Genomic DNA, 20,923 nt, shown 5'->3' on the forward strand with positions numbered 1-20,923 from the left:
TGCAGGGGGAAGATGGTGCAAGGGGGTGTTGGGAAGGGGTTGTGAGGTGGGGTGAGCTGAGAGAGTGGAGGTGGGAAGGGGAAGGGGGGGAAAGGGGGTGCAGGTAATAAGCCATTTCCTCAGTTCCCACCATCGACGCCTGGAAAGCTCATCCGCATCCTTCGGGAGGTGAGCGACATCCTCGGGCGCTGGTACCAGCATTGCCAACATTGCACTGCAGATGTTCTCCGAGCCATCTCCCGCGGGCGCTTTTAAGTTGCGGCCGAGGAGCCGTTCATGGCTTTTTGCGTGTTTTGGGCACCTTTACGCAAGGCTTCCCCTCTGTGGTAAACTTATTTCGCTAGGGTCCCGCTGCTCCTTCTTCTCGACAATGGACTTACCGCACGTCGTGGCCGCGGACAATCTGGACGGTGTAGACAGCAGGATCGGAGATCAAAGTATCACCAGCTGTACTTTGCAATTTCATCCGGACTGCGTTCAATTTCATTGAGAAAGAGCAGGTATGGCTGGGGGAGGGCAGTGGGCCCAGGTAACATAAACTAGCTGTTAGCTTGTAGTTAGGGCTAAAATGAACTGATTAAAGAGCCAGGGGAGTTCAAACAGTTTAAGAGGGTAGATTGGGGGAGAAAACACTAAGAATGGGAGCAGATGGCAATGGATAGAGTTGAACAGCAAGGGAGCTTCCTGGGGAGCTTACAGCCCAGGAGCCATCTTGAACCAACAGCATTACCATCACTGAATCCCCAACTATCATCATCCTGAGGGTCACCATTGACCAGAAACTGAACTGGACCAGCCGCATAAATGCTGTGGCTATGAGCAGGTCAGAGGCTAGGAATCCTGCGGCGAATAACTCACCTCCTGACTCCCCAAAGCCTGTCCACCATCTACAACGTACAAGTCAGGAGTGTGATGGAATATGCTCCACTTGCCTGGATGGGTGCAGCTCCTACAACACTCAAGAAGCTCGATACCATCCAGGACAAAGCAGCCCACTTGATTGATACCCCATCCACCATCTTCAACATTCACTCCCTCCACCAATGACAAACAGTGGCAGCAGTGTGTACCATCGACAAGATGCACTGCAGCAACACACCAAGGCTCCTTCGACAGCACCTTCCAAACCCGCGACCTCTACCGCCGAGAGGGACAAGGGCAGCAGCTGCATGGGAACACCACCACATACATGTTTTCCTCCAAACCACACGCCATCCTGACTTGGAACTATATTGCAGTTCCTTCACTGTCACTGGGTCAAAATCCTGGAACTCCCTTCCTAACAGCACTGTTGGTTTACCAACACCCCAAGGACTGCATCAGTTCGAGAAGACAGCTCACCACCATCTTCTCAAAGGCAATAAATGCTAGCATAGCCAGCGATGCCCACATCCCCTAAACATATAAAAAAAAATTTATTCTGCCCCAGTGATGTGCCTCAGCCTCAGAACACTCCTACTTTACCAAGATGACAATCTTCCATTTCTTGCACTGGCCATCCATTGTGACACTGCCAAATTAGTGCCATCTTGTGGCGAATGAAGCTCACTATGAACTGATTGAGGCACCAGTAAGGATAGCTTGCTTATAACCTAACTGAAACTTTCACCCATCTGTTGTGCTGGATTGCAGTCCAATTCCAGATGTGAAAGCTTAGTCTTAAGCCCAGTTCCTGGATTCGTTTTTTTTGATGAAACACTATACAGTTGGAGTTTGGAAATAAATTTATCGGGGACGTGTACTCCCCATTATTAGAATTAGAATTAGAATTAGAATATTACAGCGCAGTACAGGCCCTTCGGCCCTCGATGTTGCGCCGATCATCTGACCTACACTATTCCATTTACATCCATATGTCTATCCAATGACCACTTAAATGCCCTTAAAGTTGGCGAGTCTACTACTGTTGCAGGCAGGGCGTTCCACGCCCCTACTACTCTCTGCGTAAAGAAACTACCTCTGACATCTGTCCTATATCTTTCACCCCTCAACTTAAAGCTATGTCCCCTCGTGTTTGCCATCCTCATCCGAGGAAAAAGACTCTCACTATCCACCCTATCTAACCCTCTGATTATCTTGTATGTCTCTATTAAGTCACCTCTCCTCCTCCTTCTCTCTAACGAAAACAACCCCAAGTCCCTCAGCCTTTCCTCGTAAGACCTTCCTTCCATACCAGGCAACATCCTAGTAAATCTCCTCTGCACCCTTTCCAAAGCTTCGACATCCTTCCTATAATGCGGTGACCAGAACTGCACGCAATACTCCAGGTGCGGCCTCACCAGAGTTTTGTACAGCTGCATCATGACCCCGTGGCTCTGAAACTCGATCCCCCTACTAATAAAGGCTAACACACCATATGCCTTCTTAACAGCCCTATTAACCTGGGTAGCAACTTTCAGGGATTTATGTACCTGGATACCAAGATCTCTCTGCTCATCTACACTACCAAGAATCTTCCCATTAGCCCAGTACTCTGCATTGCTGTTACTCCTTCCAAAGTGAATCACCTCACACTTCTCCGCATTAAACTCCATTTGCCATCTCTCAGCCCAGCTCTGCAGCCTATCTATGTCCCTCTGTACCCTACAACACCCTTCGACACTATCCACAACTCCACCGACCTTCGTGTCATCCGCAAATTTACTAACCCACCCTTCTACACCCTCATCCAGGTCATTTATAAAAATGACAAACAGCAGTGGCCCCAAAACAGAACCTTGCGGTACACCACTAGTAACTAAACTCCAGGATGAACATTTGCCATCAACCACCACCCTCTGTCTTCTTTCAGCTAGCCAATTTCTGATCCAAAGCTCTAAATCACCTTCAACCCCATACTTGCGTATTTTCTGCAATAGCCTACCGTGGGGAACCTTATCAAACGCCTTACTGAAATCCATATACACCACATCCACGGCTTTACCCTCATCCACCTGTTTGGTCACCTTCTCGAAAAACTCAATAAGGTTTGTGAGGCACGACCTACCTTTCACAAAACCGTGCTGACTATCGCAAATGAACTTATTCTTTTCAAGATGATTATAAATCCTGTCTCTTATAACCTTTTCCAACATTTTACCCACAACCGAAGTAAGGCTCACAGGTCTATAATTACCAGGGCTGTCTCTACTCCCCTTCTTGAACAAGGGGACAACATTTGCTATCCTCCAGTCCTCCGGCACTACTCCTGTCGACAATGACGACTTAAAGATCAACAACAACGGCTCTGCAATCTCCTCCCTGGCTTCCCAGAGAATCCTAGGATAAATCCCATCTGGCCCAGGGGACTTATCTATTTTCACTCTTTCCAAAATTGCTAACACCTCCTCCTTGTGAATCTCAATCCCATCTAGCCTAGTAGGCTGTATCTCAGTAATCTCCTCGGCAACATTTTCTTTCTCTACTGTAAATACTGACGAAAAATATTCATTTAACGCTTCCCCTATCTCCTCTGATTCCGCACACAACTTCCCACTACTATCCTTGATTGGCCCTGTTCTAACTCTTATCATTCGTTTATTCCTGATATACCTATAGAAAGCCTTAGGGTTTTCTTTGATCCTATCCGCCAATGACTTCTCGTGTCCTCTCCTTGCTCTTCTTAGCCCTCCCTTTAGATCCTTCCTGGCTAGCTTGTAACTCTCAAGCGCCCTAACTGAGCCTTCACGTCTCATCCTAACATAAGCCGCCCTCTTCCTCTTGACAAGCGCTTCAACTTCTTGAGTAAACCACGGCTCCCTTGCTCGACAACTTCCTCCCTGCCTGACAGGTACATACTTATCAAGGACACGCATTAGCTGCTCCTTGAATAAGCTCCACATTTCGTTTGTGCCCATCCCCTGCAGTTTCCTTCCCCATCCTACACATCCTAAATCTTGCCTAATCGCGTCATAATTTCCTTTCCCCCAGCTATAATTCTTGCCCTGCGGTATATACCTGTCCCTGCCCATCGCTAAGGTAAACCTAACCGAATTGTGATCACTATCGCCAAAGTGCTCACCTACATCTAAATCAAACACCTGGCCGGGTTCATTACCCAGTACCAAATCCAATGTGGCATCGCCCCTGGTTGGCCTGTCCACATACTGTGTCAGAAAACCCTCCTGCACACACTGGACAAAAACAGACCCATCTAAAGTACTCGAACTATAGTATTTCCAGTCAATATTTGGAAAGTTAAAGTCCCCCATAACCACTACCCTGTTACTCTCGCTCCTGTCGAGAATCATCTTCGCTATCCTTTCCTCTACATCTCTGGAACTATTCGGAGATCTATAGAAAACTCCCAACAGGGTGACCTCTCCTCTCCTGTTTCTAACCTCGGCCCAGACTACCTCAGTAGACGAGTCCTCAAACGTCCTTTCTGCCGCTGTAATACTTTCCTTGATTAACAATGCCACACCCCCCCCTCTTTTACCCTCTTCTCTGTTCTTTCTGAAACATCTAAATCCCGGAACCTGCAACATCCATTCCTGCCCCTGCTCTACCCATGTCTCCGAAATGGCCACAACATCAGGATCCCAGGTACCAACCCATGCTGCAAGCTCACCCACCTTATTCCGGATGCTCCTGGCGTTGAAGTAGACACACTTTAAACCAAGTTCTTGCTTGCCAGTGCCCTCTTGCGTCCCTGTAACCTTATCCCCTACCTCACTACTCTCAACAGCCTGTACACTGGCACTGCAATTTAGGTTCCCATTCCCCTGCTGATTTAGTTTAAACCCCCCCGAAGAGCACTAACAAATCTCCCCCCCAGGATATTGGTACCCCTCTGGTTCAGGTGAAGACCATCCTGTTTGTAGAGGTCCCACCTACCCCAGAAAGAGCCCCAATTATCCAGGAAACCAAAACCCTCCCTCCTACACCATCCCTGCAGCCACGTGTTCAACTCCTCTCTCTCCCTATTCCTCTCTTCGCTAGCACGTGGCACAGGCAACAACCCAGAGATAACAACTCTGGTTGTTCTCGCTCTAAGCTTCCACCCTAGCTCCCTGAATTTCTGCCTTAAATCCCCATCTCTCTTCCTACCTATGTCGTTGGTGCCTATGTGGACCACGACTTGGGGGTGCTCCCCCTCCCCCTTAAGGATCCCAAAAACACGATCGGAGACATCACGTACCCTGGCACCTGGGAGGCAACACACCAACCGTGAGTCTCTCTCGTTCCCACAGAACCTCCTATCTGTTCCCCTAACTATGGAGTCCCCAATGACTAATGCTCTGCTCCTCTTCCCTTTTCCCTTCTGAGCAACAGGGACAGACTCTGTGCCAGAGACCTGCACCCCATTGCTTACCCCTGGTAAGTCGTCCCCCCCAACAGTATCCAAAACGGTATACCTGTTGTTGAGGGAAACGGCCACAGGGGATCCCTGCACTGCCTGCTGGTTCCCTTTCCTTCCCCTGACGGTAACCCATCTACCTACTTCTTTTACCTGAGGTGTGACTGCCTCCCTATAACTCCTGTCAATAATCCCCTCCGCCTCCCGAATGATCCGAAGTTCATCCAGCTCCAGCTCCAGTTCCCTAACGCGGTCTGCGAGGAGCTGGAGTTGGGTGCACTTCCCGCAGATGCAGTCAGCAGGGACACTCTTGGCGACCCCTACCTCCCACATTCTGCAGGAGGAACATACAACTGCCTTTACCTCCATTCCCACTATTCTAGATTCCCAATAAATCTACTGAAAAACCAAACGAAAAAAAAAGTCAAAACTTGTTCGCTTAGCAATCCGACGGACTGAAGTTTTAAATAAAAAGCTTACCTTATCAACACCCTAGAGTCCTTTTTTTTTTGGTTAGAGGAGGAGGGTGGGTGGGAGACACTACACGTGTAGTGTCTCGGGTACTGCCACTGCCCAAATAAATAGTTTTCCCCTACCCAGCAGTCCCCGGTCCTCCGAAACAAAAAAGGGATTAACTTGTAACTTACTGAAATTGACCGCTGATTGGAACTGAATATTGTTGATGTTTTTCTTCCTCATCATGGATTTGATATCTACTAGTTTACCTGGAACCAACAACATTTAACCATGGAAAAGATCATTTTTAATATCCACTTGCCACCACAAAATCTCCAAAAAGAGATGAAACATTAGAGACTAGTGCACAGATCATCATGGTCAATGACACTCCTGAATAAATCACTAGGAGCCTGGATTGAAATAGAATAAGCAGTGCCCTCCCCAACTTAAGACAAAAGAACTTGTATTTATATACCACCTTTCATGCCCCCACAACATCCCAAAGTACTTTACAGCCAATGAAGCGCTTTTGAAGTGTAGTCACTGCCGTCATACAAAAAAAAACAGTAGCCAAATTACACACAGCAAGCTCCCACTAACAGCACTCTGCTAATGACCAGACAGTCTGTTTTTTGTGATGACTGAGGGATAAATATGGGCCAGAATACCAGAGATACCCCTGGTCTACTTTGAAATTTTGCTGTGGGATTTTTTACATCCACCTAAGAAAGCAGGCAGGGTTTCACTTTACAATGCCATCCAAATGACAGAACTTCCAACAGTGCAGCACTCCTTCAGTGCTACGCTGGAATGTCAGCCTAGATTTTTGTGCTCAAGCCTTTGGAGTGGGACTGAAACGCACAACCTTCTGAATCAGAGGTATGAGTGCAACCAACTGAGCCACAGTGCTACTTCATCATTTTTCTAATCTTTCATCACTGATCTTGATCAAGCGATAATTAATTGTTAGCCAACTAGCAAGAGCACAGTCAGCCAAATTACTCGAGCTTGTGATTCTGATTATGAATCGAAAGCTTGCTTGACAAGTTACAAATGTCTATCTGAACATAGAATTTACAGTACAGAAGCATTTCCCCTACTTCTACTCTGTCAAACACCTTTATAATTTTAAAGAACACTGTTAGGTCACCCCTATTTCTTTACAATACAAACTGTATGAAGTGCGAGATAATGGAATAAACCAAATGAATAACTAAAAGCAGCCTCAGTCAACAGCTTTGTACTGTCAATAAATCACTTTGTCACAAGTAACTGCAATCAACCATTTCCCCATTAATATTCTATTAAAGTGGCATAGGAAACTTATTACTTACAAGGTTCCAGAGATGCACTGTTTCCTGCTAGCATCCGAATGATGCTTCATTAAATTAGATTTTGCACATGATCCAATCATCTGAAATCTGCTATGAGGACAGGATGACTCCTTATCTTAAGGCTGTGTGAGAAAAGGCCTTTTAAAAATTTTTGACCTCAATAGAAATAACAATTTCTGTCTTATTTCCACATTTAATAACTTTGACCTGTATAGTGTAATCACAAGATCACATTAAACAATATATAATTGAGTAATTCTATATGAAAACCTTGCTATAGTATGTCCAGTGCTGATTTGGTTTCTCATTGGGACTTCTCCCCCACTGAGAAATCTGAAGGGATTATTTGACTTCCAACAAGTATGGCAGGAGTCAATACTCTTTTGATGCCCCACGTTATTAACTTCGCTTTGGTAAAGTTTCAAATAAAACTGCCCATTGGGGAACAAATTATTTTATCCAATAGTAATACAGACTTGGAAAAAATAAAGAAGCAGTAAAGGACCATTAGTTGTGGCATTTGCTTTCACCATTCCACAACCCCACTCCCATTTTCAAGTTCCATCATTTTCCTGCTGTAGGGGAGCAGTTTCTAAGACTAACCCAGCCATTTATTTGTCCAATCAATGTGGTTTGTGATTGGCTGAGAAGAACCAAGACCTGCACATTGCCCTTTTCATTTTTGGTGCTTCAAAAATCGTAGTAGAAATTAAATACCTACAAATGCACAATTTTTAATGTTCACAGAAGAACATCTTTGAAAAAAGAAAAAAAAAGGTTGTCTGAAAACTTTTGCTGTAGGCTTGTGCTTATCAGGAAGAGTTGAAACAATCACAAACCAATTTTATTTAAGATCCTCAAGCCATCAAACAGGAGACATTCATTCCATCGGCATAGACTGGATTTGGATCCTAACTCCAGAGATAAGAGACACCAACACATGCATTGTTCAGGAAATAGGTTTTGAAAAATTTGTAATGTTTAACCAATGATGATAAAAAACATTGTAGCAACAAATAGCAAACACAAAGCATAGAGTAATTCTTCAGTGTCTCAGCAATTCAAATAAAAAAAAGAATGTATTTCTCTTAGTGCAGAGCATCTATCCTGCAACTCATCTGCCTGAATTCTCGACAGGAATAAAATATCAAGAGAAGAGAGGAGAAACTTCAATGCCTGTCTTCCATTGAATCATAATACTACCAATATATTTAATTTAATATCTTAAGAGGGATAATAAACCTTCAAAAAGTTTAATTAATCAATCTAAATCAGCAATAAGTTCAACACATAAAAACTTCTTAAGTACCTTGTTCAAAAATGGATCTTTCAAGACGGAACCTGGGGACTTGAGGTTTGAAAGGAACAAGAAGCTAATTCATCTAGACTCTCTGTGTGGTTAATTAATCCATCAAATAACCCCTGAGCAAGATACATCAATTACTTTTAGGTAGGGCTCAGTCAGAAAAAGTAGTGAATAGCTCTCTACAATTCCAACTAGGTACTCGGACTCCAGTTTTAAAAAAAGCCTTAATTTTTCTTTAAAGATCAAAAATTAATATTTCAAATGTGAGTGCAGCCTAGTTTCTGCATAATCAGCTCATTTAAAGTTTTTGAACAAAAACAATGTAATTATCTCTTCTCATACATGGTGTCGTGTTGGGGTACAGTTCCACTGGCACCAGTGGTAGGGCACGTCTCTAATAGTCACTCAGGTCAGACTTCAGTGAGCATTAGCAGACTATTTGACAATGGACATTACACCAACCTGGGTTCTATTCTTGGCAAACATTTTTCACAGAGTCACAGAGAGAGATACAGCACTGAAACAGGCCTTTCGGCCCACCGAGTCTGTGCCGACCAACAAACACCCATTCATACTAATCCTACATTAATCCCATATTCCCTACCACATCCCCACCATTCTCCTCCCACCTACCTACATTAGGGGCAATTTACAATGGCCAACTTACCTATCAACCTGCAAGTCTTTGGCTGTGGGAGGAAACTGGAGCACCTGGCAAAAACCCACGCAGTCACAGGGAGAACTTGCAAAGTCGCACAGGCAGTACCCAGAACCAAACCCAGGTCGCTGGGGCTGTGAGGTTGCGATGCTAACCACTGCACCGCCCCTGTGCTAGCATTCTAGAAGGTGATGTTGGATAACCATCCATAAGGGAACCCTCACCCTCCTTATCCAGATGGACTGTGTAGCATGCAACTGCAAGAAGAATAAACCTACATTTATATATTGCCTTTCATGATGAGACCCGAAATCACCAATGAATTATATTTGTAATATAGTCTGTGTTTTTCAGGAAAACAATATGGGAGTTAAGTTAACGCAGCACTGCACTGGATTGAACCTGAATATTTTGGTTTCATATAGCTTAACCTCACATCATACCTATGTCCAATGAGTCACGAGGAGCTAGATTTGAAAAGAAAATCTATCAATTTTCTTGCAGCTATTTGGAGGATGGTGGTGGGTGTGGGGAATGACAATATTCAGATTTGATGGAAGAGTAAGTGATAATGTGTTCAACTCTTTTCTGTCTTATGGAGATGGAATACTTGGGCCTGTTGATATGTCCATTCACTTCATATCAATTAAAAGCAAGCAGGACCCCGAGCTTCCAGTTGCTTGCCATTTCAACACTCCCCCCTGCTCTCATGCTCACATCTCTGTCCTGGGATTGCTGCAGTGTTCCAGTGAACATCAACGCAAGCTCGAGGAACAGCATCTCATTTACCGATTAGGTACACTACAGCCTGCCGGACTGAACATTGAGTTCAATAATTTCAGAGCATGACGGGCCCCCTATTTTACTTTTATTTTTAGTTATTTTTTTTCTTTTTCCTTTTTTAAAATATTTTTTGGTGTCTATTTTATTTTATTTCATCTTAGTTTGTTCAGTTTGCTTACCCACTGTTTTTTTCATGTTTGTACTTGCGGCTGTTCAATTTTCAGTCCATTAACACCCTTTCTGTACTAATACTTTGTCTTTCAACACACCATTAACATATCTTTGCTCCATGACCTTCTGGTCAGCTATTCTGTGACCTTGTCCTATCTACACCTTCTCCTTTGTTGTCTCTTGCCCCACCCTCACTTTACTTGCTTATAACCTTTTACATTTCTAATATTTGCCAGTTCTGAAGAAGGGTCACTGACCTGAAACGTTAACTCTGCATCTCCCTCCACAGATGCTGCCAGACCTGCTGAGTGTTTCCAGCATTTCTTGTTTTCAATTCATATCAATGTTTACTACACAGTCCTTTCAGCTATGCGAAAGAATATGGTATAACATGTTACCATTTTCAATTCTTAATATTTGTATTTAGCCTCAGAACAGAAATCCAATTCCCATTTTTGCCTGGTATGTTCTGCTCTTCAAGCACAGGGTAAGTATTGTGTATAAGACAATAGCTAATAGTTAATTGAAACATGCATTACAATTTTGTGTTTGCAATCACATGGGTCACGCAATTGTGAGCTCATAACAGCTCTGTGGTGCATTGCAGAATTCAATTGATTTCATGTACTGAGACAACTCTATGAATGTAATACTTATTTTGCATTGGGGGATTTTCAAGTTAGCTCTGTAAAGAGAGAGCTCACATGAAACGCACAGATTAAAGTCTTCTTTGCAGTTGTAAACGTTGCTTCAAAATTAAAAAAGGATAAAGCTTCCAAAAAGATATTTTGCGATTAGAATGAGCAAATGTTTAGATCACTAGTATTTATTTTATCCCTTCAGCTGATCACAACTCTTTAAATGTTACTTAAATATTTAGCAAAGCCAATCACAAATTGTTCTCAGATAAAAGTTTTTATTTCATACCAACTTGTCAAGATTCCCTCCCACATTGCCGACTCAAGACAACAAAGAACAGGTGTATTGGCAAAGAGACAAAAACCTTCAGTGAAACTTTAGATTTGTAGGAGCCATTAATAGTTCTTTAAATTGATCAATTGAATTTGCGTAATTGGAGTTTTAAAAGGAGAAACACCGTGACTATGTGGAGCAGACCAGTTTTTAAATGAGTGATGTTGCTGATTTCAATCCAGATAGCTTATACAGTGGAGAAAAGAAAAGTTCAAGACCAGCTGTGGGCATTGAGAACAAGATCTATTTGGCAGAGAGATCATAATGTTGCATCACCTTCAAAGTTCTATGTCTCCTACATTGCATATTATTCCCAGTGAAGGAAAAAAATTAATATCTTTTACTTGAAGATTAGTCAGAATTACAAGAACAAAGGCCAAGTATGTAATTACCATCTCTGGCAACTGCTATTGTCCTTCCAACTATTAAACCAGATAGAGTTTAACAACTTTCAATGATGGTGGGCTTTACACCCATCTCTTGCTTGTTTGTATCTCATTCTTGTAAGCAGTAACCTCCTCCTCCTCCTCTTCATCTGTAGCACTGGACGATAGATGGAGTTACATTTCTTTTGTAATGCTCTTTTCTTTGGAGTCCAGAATACTTCTTGGAGACAGAATGTCCAGAATTTGAATAATCATGAATCCAACAATTTTCCTCTACCTCTCCAATCGTCCAAGAGGGAGGTGTGGACAGATCTCTCAATTCTACATCAGCAAGGATTAGACCATCATGCAAAGTGTAGATAATCTATTTGTACAATTATCAATGAAAATGGGCACAATCTGTCAAAACTCAAGAGTGCAGCCAGTGCCTCAAAAAGCAAAAGATAGTGACTTCAGCCCAGGGCACTCCAGATACCGATTTAACAGCAGCTAAGGCACTAGCCCAGCTTATCCATTGTCTCAGTAGTCAGATTCCACTACTACCCGCACCCACTCAAGGAGGTATCAAATGCACAATCTGACAGGATAGTGCTCATTCCAGTGAAGACTCCTTTCACAGTAGGCTTCTGTTGTACATTCTGTTTTCTGTTCACAAGGCTATTTTATTGCCAACTTCAAATGGAGCACAGGGCACAGCTGGTTACAAGCAAGAACGTTTTAAGTTGAGGAACAAATAAAAAGATGGTTCTTTGAACAATCACAGGCCCTATCCATGCTGGACGATCAACAGTGAACACCTAGGCCAGTTTCAACAGGGTTCACTCTACAATTCAGTAAGTCAATTTCAAATCAAATAAATTCTGTTTGCTCTGTGAACTATCATGGGGTGAGTCATCAGGAAAATGAAAAGGTGAGATTTGTATTCAGATTGTACATCCATGTGAATGTGGGAGGTGAGTGTGCTTATCTTCAGGTCAAAATATTTTTCAACTAAAAATGAGTGAAACTGAACCTACGATTTCCAGCCAGCATGCGATCTCATGAATGCCATTTGGGCAAAAACAAAGAATAAGAGAAAGCAGCAAGGATAAAGAGAGAGTCTCAGAAGAAGGTCAGAGCCTGGAGAGAAAGAGAAACGTTTCAAAATGCCAAATTATACCGGCTTTGCTTTTTGTTATACAAACAAAGCTGAACACTAACTCCATTTCCACTTTCCAAGGATGCTCCATTCCATTTCCAAAACTCCCCACCTTGGCCTTGGTTGGGGTGGAAGTGGGGGATGACATGAAAAGGAGAAAAATGAACATGGCATGACTGAGAAGTGGTATCAAGATCGAGAGGGGCACCTGATGGCTCATGCATCATTAGGCACATTTAACAGACCATTAAATGAAATATGCCTCAATTAACTCTTTAGCCTCTTGCTCAGTTTTCTACATACTAAAAACTTAGGAGGGGATGCAGCAGTTGACATGAAAGCAACATGTGAAATAGGGAGTGGCAGGAATGCAGGATTGATCCCTTTCAAGTTCTTAACCTCAATCAATCTGTTGTTAGAAGATACCAACTGGGGGTTAGGCATCTCTGTCGGGAGGAAGGAGCGGAAGCTAGGAGTACTCCCAGGCTATTGTCATGTAAATCCCCACCTAACTGATGGCTTTAGTGCAGCATTATCAGAAGATTGTGTACAGCAGCTGCTCATCTCTTCAAGCGGGCAGACCAGGCAGACTGTGGGGGAGGGGAAACTGGAGACTGGAAAAGAGCAATCCAATCTTCAAAAGAAGTTGTTAAAATTATTACATTTCTTATTCTAGCATTTACACTTCACCTGGACCATTAAAAAGTACACCAAGACTCATGATATGGAGCTTGTTTTAGATTTGTGTTTTTTTAATGCAGTGAATTATGATGATCTGGTGGGCATTCCCCGAAAATGTGCTGGAAGCAGATTCAATAATAATATTCAAAAAGGGAATTGGGCAATTACTTGAAAAGGAAACATTTGCATTGCTATGGGGAAAGTGCAGGGGAGTGGGATGAATTGGATATCTCCTTCAATGAGCTGACACAGGCATGATGGGCCCAATGGCCTCTTTCTGTGTTGTACAGTCCTACCATTCTTTTGACATAAGTCTGGAAATTAAGATAGATTGTTCTCAATTGTGTAAGGCTTGCTGATATTGTTATGAAGGTGCTTCCATTATTAATATTTTTTGAGGACTTGTGTTTAAAAGACTGTGGAAAATACCTGAGAAGATGCTGGACTTTTTTCTTAAAAGGGTCACTGGAAGGACACTTGGGACTTTGTTTAGAAACAAACACTTACGGGAAGTCACAGGTCTTAAGCTAAGTAAACAGTGGGAGCCTTATGGACTATGGAACTGTCTGGACTCAGAGAAGTCACATGTCTGGATTTATAGCTCAGGAGTTTTGTTTTTGTTTTTGGATATGTTTGGAGTTCAGTTGGGATTGGAGCCTGCTGAGAGGGAAAAGCAACCAATTCATCCGCAGGGATCGGTGCTAGGACCGCAGCTATTCACACCACAGGGATTCGTGCTAGGACCGCAGCTATTCACAATATATATTAATGATTTAGATGAGGGAGCTAAATAAAATATCTCCAAATTTGCAAATGGCACAAAATTGGGTGGGAGGGTGAGTTGTGAGGAGGATGCAAAGAGTCTTCAGGGTGATTTGGACAAGTTGAGTGAGTGGGCAAATGCATGACAGATGCAGTATAATGTGGTTAAATGTGAGGTTATCCACTTTGGTAGCAAAAACAGGAAGGCAGATTATTATCTGAATGGCTAAAAACTGAGAGAGGCGAATATGCAACAAGATCTGGGTGTTCTCATACACCAGTCGCTGAAGGTAAGCATGCAGGTCCAACAGACGGTAGGAAAGGCAAATGGTATGTTGGCCTTCATAGCGAGAGGATTTGAGTACAGGAGCAGGGATGTCTTGCTGCAATTATACAGGGCCTTGGTGAGGCCACACCTAGAAAATTGTGTGCAGTTTCAGTCTCCTTATCTGAGAAAGGATGTTCTTGCCATAGAGGGAGTGCAGCGAAGGTTTACTAGACTGATTCCTGGCATGGCGGGACTGACGTATGAGGAGAAATTGAGTCGGTTAGGATTATATTCGCTAGAGTTCAGAAGAGTGAGGGGGATCTCATACAAACCTATAAAATTCTAACAGGACTTGACAGGGTAGATGCAGAATGGATGTTCCTGATGGTGGGGGAGTCCAGAACCAGGGGTCATAGTCTAAGGATACAGGGTAAACCATTCAAGACTGAGATGAGGAGAAATTTCTTCACCCAGAGAGTGGTGAACCTGTGGAATTCGCTACCACAGAAAGCAGTTGAGGCCAAAACATTGTATGTTTTCAAGAAGGAGTTAGATATAGCTCTTGGGTTTAAAGGGATCAAAGGATATGGGGCAAAAGTGGGAACAGGTTACTGAGTTGGATGATCAGCCATGATCATAATGAATGGCGGAGCAGGCTTGAAAGGCTGAATGGCCTATTGCTACTCCGATTTTCTATGTTTCTATGTATCCTGTTCCAACTCTGAGAAACCCTGAGAATCCAGTGTAAGATCTGGAGAAACTGATGCAGCATTTCTCCTGAGAAGCTTCTGGAAGACTTCATCTCGACATCTCCTGAAGAGAACTGCTTCAGAAAGATCCCAGTGACATCCATCAACGTGTACCTGGACGTCAGACCAAAGGGCCATCTGGAATATTCCATATCTTATCCTTTATATTCAAGAACTAACAAATATTTGGCCAAATTATTTTTGTTTTGGTGAAGTTGATCTCTGCAGAAAAAGCTTCTTTATTTTTCCTTTAACTTGTGTGTGCGTGTGTGTGTGCGTGTGTGTGTGTTGGGCTATTTCAAAGGGACTATATATCTATACTTTCATATTTCAACCTGTGTGTTAATAAGCTTTGCATCTTTATTGAATGAGTCTTGTTTTATAATAAATTAATAATTTTGATGTTTATTAAAGAAACCTGGTCGGTGGGTTTTTATTCTGATACTAAAATAAAGTATATAATTGGCCGTATCAGTCATTGGATAAATCATTTAAATATATGTTGTGACCCGTGGGGAAGTAGAACAATGCATTTCTCCAACCTCAGTCGGAACAATATCTGCTTGCACGTTTGAAATGTTCTGACATTTCTGCATGCTGCAAGATCTTACTGTTCAGGATTACCAACATTGCTAAAGAGTATTGCTGAAAATACAGACGTTTTGTCGTAGCTTTTCGTCTTGCACTCATCAGGACAAATGGCAAAAATACCAATATAAGGGAAGCAACTCCTGCGCTGTGGCGGTCTCCCGAGCCTTTTTCTGCTTCATCTGGGGATCCAAAATGGATCAGGTCCGGAGGGACACGATGTTCAAACCTCTGGATAAGGACGGGAAAAATGTACCCAATGTTGCCCTCATCCTGATGACTACCTTCGTATGCGGCTGCATCAAGCTGTGTGTCGACCTCCAGTACGCAAACTCCAAGTGTCACTACGTGCTGAGGTTCTATCTATCCCCGGTGTTGCGAAGGATGGGCCTGGTCACGTTGCCGCAGAACGCTCCATCCAGTTGGACTGTGCCATACCACCTATTCTTCCTGGAAAAGTTTCTGTGGAAAAATACCTTTGACCACTAATCCATCAGGCAGTGGTCTGCATGGAATGTCCTCAAGGCCCTACGGGAAAAGAGATGGTGGATCCTGTCGGATGGTTCCCCGAGCAGACTGCCAAAGTCATTTGGCGGAATGCCTCATCACCAGAACTTTCAAACAAGCACCAAGATGTAGCTTGGCTGGTGGTGAGAAGAGCCCTCCCCGTCAGATCCTTCCTGCACGCCCGAAGTCTCACCCCCTCCGCACAATGCCCTTGAGGTGGCTGTGGTGGGGAAGAGACGGTTGCCCACCTCCTTCTGGAATGTGTCTTTGCAAAGCAGGTGTGGAAAGAGATGCAGCGGTTTTTGTCAAGGTTCATCCCAAGCAGCTCTGTAATACAGGAGTCAGTGCTCTACGGGCTGTTCCCAGGGACGCACACCGAGATAAACATCAACTGCTGCTGGAGGACTATCAATTCGGTGAAAGACGCCCTTTGGTCTGTCTGAAACTTGCTGGTCTTCCAGCGCAGACTTGTCGACGACCGAATGTTGCAAATTGGCATATTCCAAGGTCCAGGTCTATGTGCTGAGGGACGCACTAAAGCTTGGGGCAGCTGCAGCAAAGGCTCAATGGGGAAAGACCACTGTGTAAGGTCCCCCCACCAAGCTGAACTGAGGGGCTGGATCCATGGAAAACCCCTCAAACTGTATCCGGAAAATTTTTGTTTGCTGTAAAATGTATATGGCATGAAAAATGAAATGGAAGGGTTGTGAGGCAACTCACTCCTGTATTGAAGGAAACTGATCTCCTTTGCACTGTTTGTATTTTTTGACTTTGTGCTTTTTGGAACTGTTTTGTAATGTATTTTTTTTACAGATTTTTATGAATAAAGTATATTTTGGAAATTTAAAAAAAGGAAGCAAAAAATGTATACTGTATGAGAAGAGAGTGCTGATTGATTGGCAAGTGGACTCTGAGAGTCTCAGAGACCACTTGCCAACCAGAGTACTGTACTGTATGTGTGTAGACTAGAGTTCTGACAGTGATCATTTAATATTTTTTATATAAATATATATTTTATAATAATTAAACACTCAGGACATTCCTGGTCTCTGCATTTCAGCTGCTCACTGGATAAACTTGTGGCAAGTATTTCAACCTGTAAAGCAAGAGTCTAGGTAACATACAATTATATTTTCTGAGCCTTTGGGCAATTGCTGTGTTTATTTTAAGCAATACAGATACTGGTACAGTGTGGCACAAACTGTCTGGGCACAACTCCATGGGTTTCTGTTTAACTCATGACCAAACAATTACTGACTTTGTGGCTCTAATCTGCATCTTTTTCAACAACCTTTCAAGTCCAATTACAGTTTTTGTTGCCTATCCTGCACAAACTGAAAAAATGAAAAATGGATTCGGAATCGGAAGGTAGGTAAAGTGAATTTTCTGGTGGTCGGGTCGGGCTCGGGTCGGGTCAGGTCGGGTCAAGTCGAGCATGGGAAAAAATGGAAAGACTCGGGCCGGGTCGGACTCGACTCCAATGTGGTTCTGTCGGGTTCGGGTCGGGTTATTTTTTCCAGACCCGAGCTGGCGTTTATTATCTAGTGACAGTCACTGCTGTCTCTGGAACTTTGTTTGATTGTCTTCAGGGGTCAGAGAAATTAGTTTTCTCTTCCAATCGCGCAAAGATTTTTGCCTTTTCCTGGAAACTATATGATACCTGTGGGGGGGTGGGGGGGTCAGTGAGTGGGCAGTGTTGATGGTGCACCATGCACGGATGGACCATTTTTATTTGCACAATTGCAAATCATTGGAATTGAATCACATTTATGGTCAAAGCACGAGAAATATTTTCATGTGCTTTTTTGTGTATTTGCTGAAAAAGGGAAAGTAAGTAACTGCTAATGTTGAGATACTGCCCAATTATCATGATTCAAAGACTATAATTATATTCCTAATAGCTGGAGCAATAAACTCCAAACCTATATTAGATGCAACAAAAGATAATTAACCTTTTACATAATTTAGTTTATTTGCTGTTTGCAGCAAGTGAACAAACATTCTGTTCAATGAGGGGGTGGGAGAGGGGATGAAGTGTACAGAACCTCCTTCATCGGAGCAGGTCACAATGCAAGAGAAGACCAAAGCTTCATATTAACATCTCAATAGATTATTTGACAATAATACAGTGGATTAAAGATCATCACAAGCACTGCTATGCCTTAAAGGTGCAAACCGCCACTGAGATTTGATGGTAAGTTTTTCCAGAGATTTTGTATACAAGCATTTTCAGTGACTACGTTGCAAAGTATACCATCACCTCCATGTTATCTTCCAAGTTACACACTATCCTGAGTTGGACATCTTCCTTCCTTATTACTGGGTGTAACACTTTGAACTCCCTACCCACAACATTGTAGGAACACATTCATACTGACTACAGTGATTCAAGAAAGTCTGCCACCACCTTCTCAGGCCAACTAGAGACGAGCATTAAATGCCAGCCTTGCCAATGATGCCCACATCCCAAGAATTAGCATTTAGATTGTTGTCCTTCCATGTTGCCAACAGTGCCTTCTTAATTTGTAACTGAATAATGATAAATTAATACTGGTTTGGTTTGAGGGCTTCCTTGTGGTACAAATTTAAGTGGAACAATTCTTATGGAGATTCTAAAATTCTGCATCTGTCCCCATTTCCATTGAAAAGAACAGATCACTGGCAAAATGTTTCACCAAGACTGCGCTTACAGGATTTTATTTGCGATATGTTGGAAGATGTCTGGAAAGTCAGGCTAACTCGTGAGCAGTAATTATCAGTAACTGCCAGACTGATGAACTGGACTAGTTTGCATGGACAAGATAGTAAAATGTAATTTATTTTTTAAGAAATAACTTAATTTCTAAATGTATCAACTATCACAAGAACAAATGATATTCTAATGCTGCCTGAGAGCAACCCCTTTTTTTCTTCAGAGGTGAAAATTTGTGAATATGTAGATATCAAAGACTCAATCTGGCCTTGTACACAACTATGGGCAATGCATAAATGCTGGTATAAATTAAATCATCTCTTGTGTGTCATAATTGATCCAAAATGTACTTTGGAAAGATGTTTTGAAACCAATACCTGCAGCAAGAGAGAAAAGTTGATAGCTGCAAGGAGGGAAATAGTGAACTGAATTAATATAGCCATCCTAGTTCCTCATACTTAACTGCAATGGAGAAAGCGTGCCAGTATTAGGAGGAAGGCAAAAGGTTACTGATCCTCACTTTTGCACACATTCTTATGTAGCAAACCATGGTGAAAACCCACATTTGGATTATCATTTCCTGCAAATGGTTCCATTTCAAGCATTGGACACATTCTTTCATTGTTCCCAACATGCATGACAAACTTTGTGAAGATTGAGTTAGCAGCTGTAAGTAGGTGAACCCATATCTCCCCTCTTATACTCTTAACTCTAAAGTCCAAACTGAACCTGTTCGGGTGGGGAAAATGGTCAAGGCTCACAACCCAGTAATGCAGTATTCTTTTCATAGTTTATTGTACTACCGATAACTTACAAATATCTGTACCTTGCTCCCTCCAAGTTAAATCAATACATGCATCAGTGCCCTGCTCCCTTCAAGTTAAATCAATACTCACAAACACTGTCCCTTAATTTCCAAAGTGCACTCACCCTGTTGATCAAGCAGAGAAGTACATTCCTATCTGTGCGGATGATCAAGTCCGCCCGCAGTTATCCCTGCAAGTTGCAGCTCTTGTCCCTGAACACACATTTCTTATAGTACAAAAGTCACACCCATGATAATGATTGGCGCAAACCCCTCCTGCTTTCGATTGTAACTTCTTAAACCTTGCAACAATTTCACATCCTGGGTATGTAAATAGCTCATTAACATATGAAAGTATTTCGATGGGGAAGATTCTGACTTACCAGCATCATAGGAACATAGGAAGGTAGGAACAGGAGTAGGCCATTCAGCCCCTCGAACCAGTCCCGCCATTCAATGAGATCATGGCTGATCCGCGGTCTAACCTGCCTTTGGCTCATATCCCTTAATATCTTTGATTAACAAAAATCTATCTCAGATTTAAAATTAACAACTGTTCTAGCTTCAACTGCTGTTTGTGGGAGAGAGTTCCAAACCTCTACCACCCTTTGCGTGAAGTAGTGCTTCCTAACATCTCTCCTGAACAGTCTGGTCTTAATTTTTAGACTATGCCCCCTAGTTTTAGAATCTCCAACCAGTGGAAATAGTTTATCTTTATCTAGGCTGTCTTTTCCTGTTAATATCTTGAAGACTTCAATCAGATCACCCCTTAACCTTCTAAATTCTAGCAAAAACAGGCCTATTTTGTGTAATCTTTCCTCGTAACTTAACCCCTGTAGTCCAGGTATCATTCTTGCAAACCTATGTTGCACTCCCTCTAAGGCCAATATATCCTTCCTAAGGTGTGGTGCCCAGAACTGCTCAATCATCAGATTGGTGGATGAGTTTCACCCTAATGAAACAGTTTTTGAGATTAGCATTGCCAAGGGATGTGGGTATCCACCCAGTCATACTGGAGCCCACAGCTTATTAGCTTGTAAGTGCTATTTACTGTTTGGCTACAGCAGTTCAATGGCCAAGATAAGCCACTTAAATCTGGATAGATGCATACCATTGTGTGGTCTGATTGCATGAGCTATTTCTTGACTAGTATATTCATGAATTCACTCCATTTTGTCTGTGTTTTATTTCAATTCTCAGCTTGTTTTTTTCAAAGTTGAGTTATAAAGTCTAGTGGGATCCTGGGATGCAAAACTGGGCCAATTTCTGACAATTGTCCATTACAAACAACCTTTCTGCAGTATCACCGCTTGAACTTTAAATGTTGTCTCCCTTTAAGTTGAATGAATTCTTGATGAAGGACTACACCCAAAGAATTGAGAACAG

This window comes from Heterodontus francisci, chromosome 2, assembly GCF_036365525.1.
Source record: "Heterodontus francisci isolate sHetFra1 chromosome 2, sHetFra1.hap1, whole genome shotgun sequence".
Taxonomy (NCBI): Eukaryota; Metazoa; Chordata; class Chondrichthyes; order Heterodontiformes; family Heterodontidae; genus Heterodontus; species Heterodontus francisci.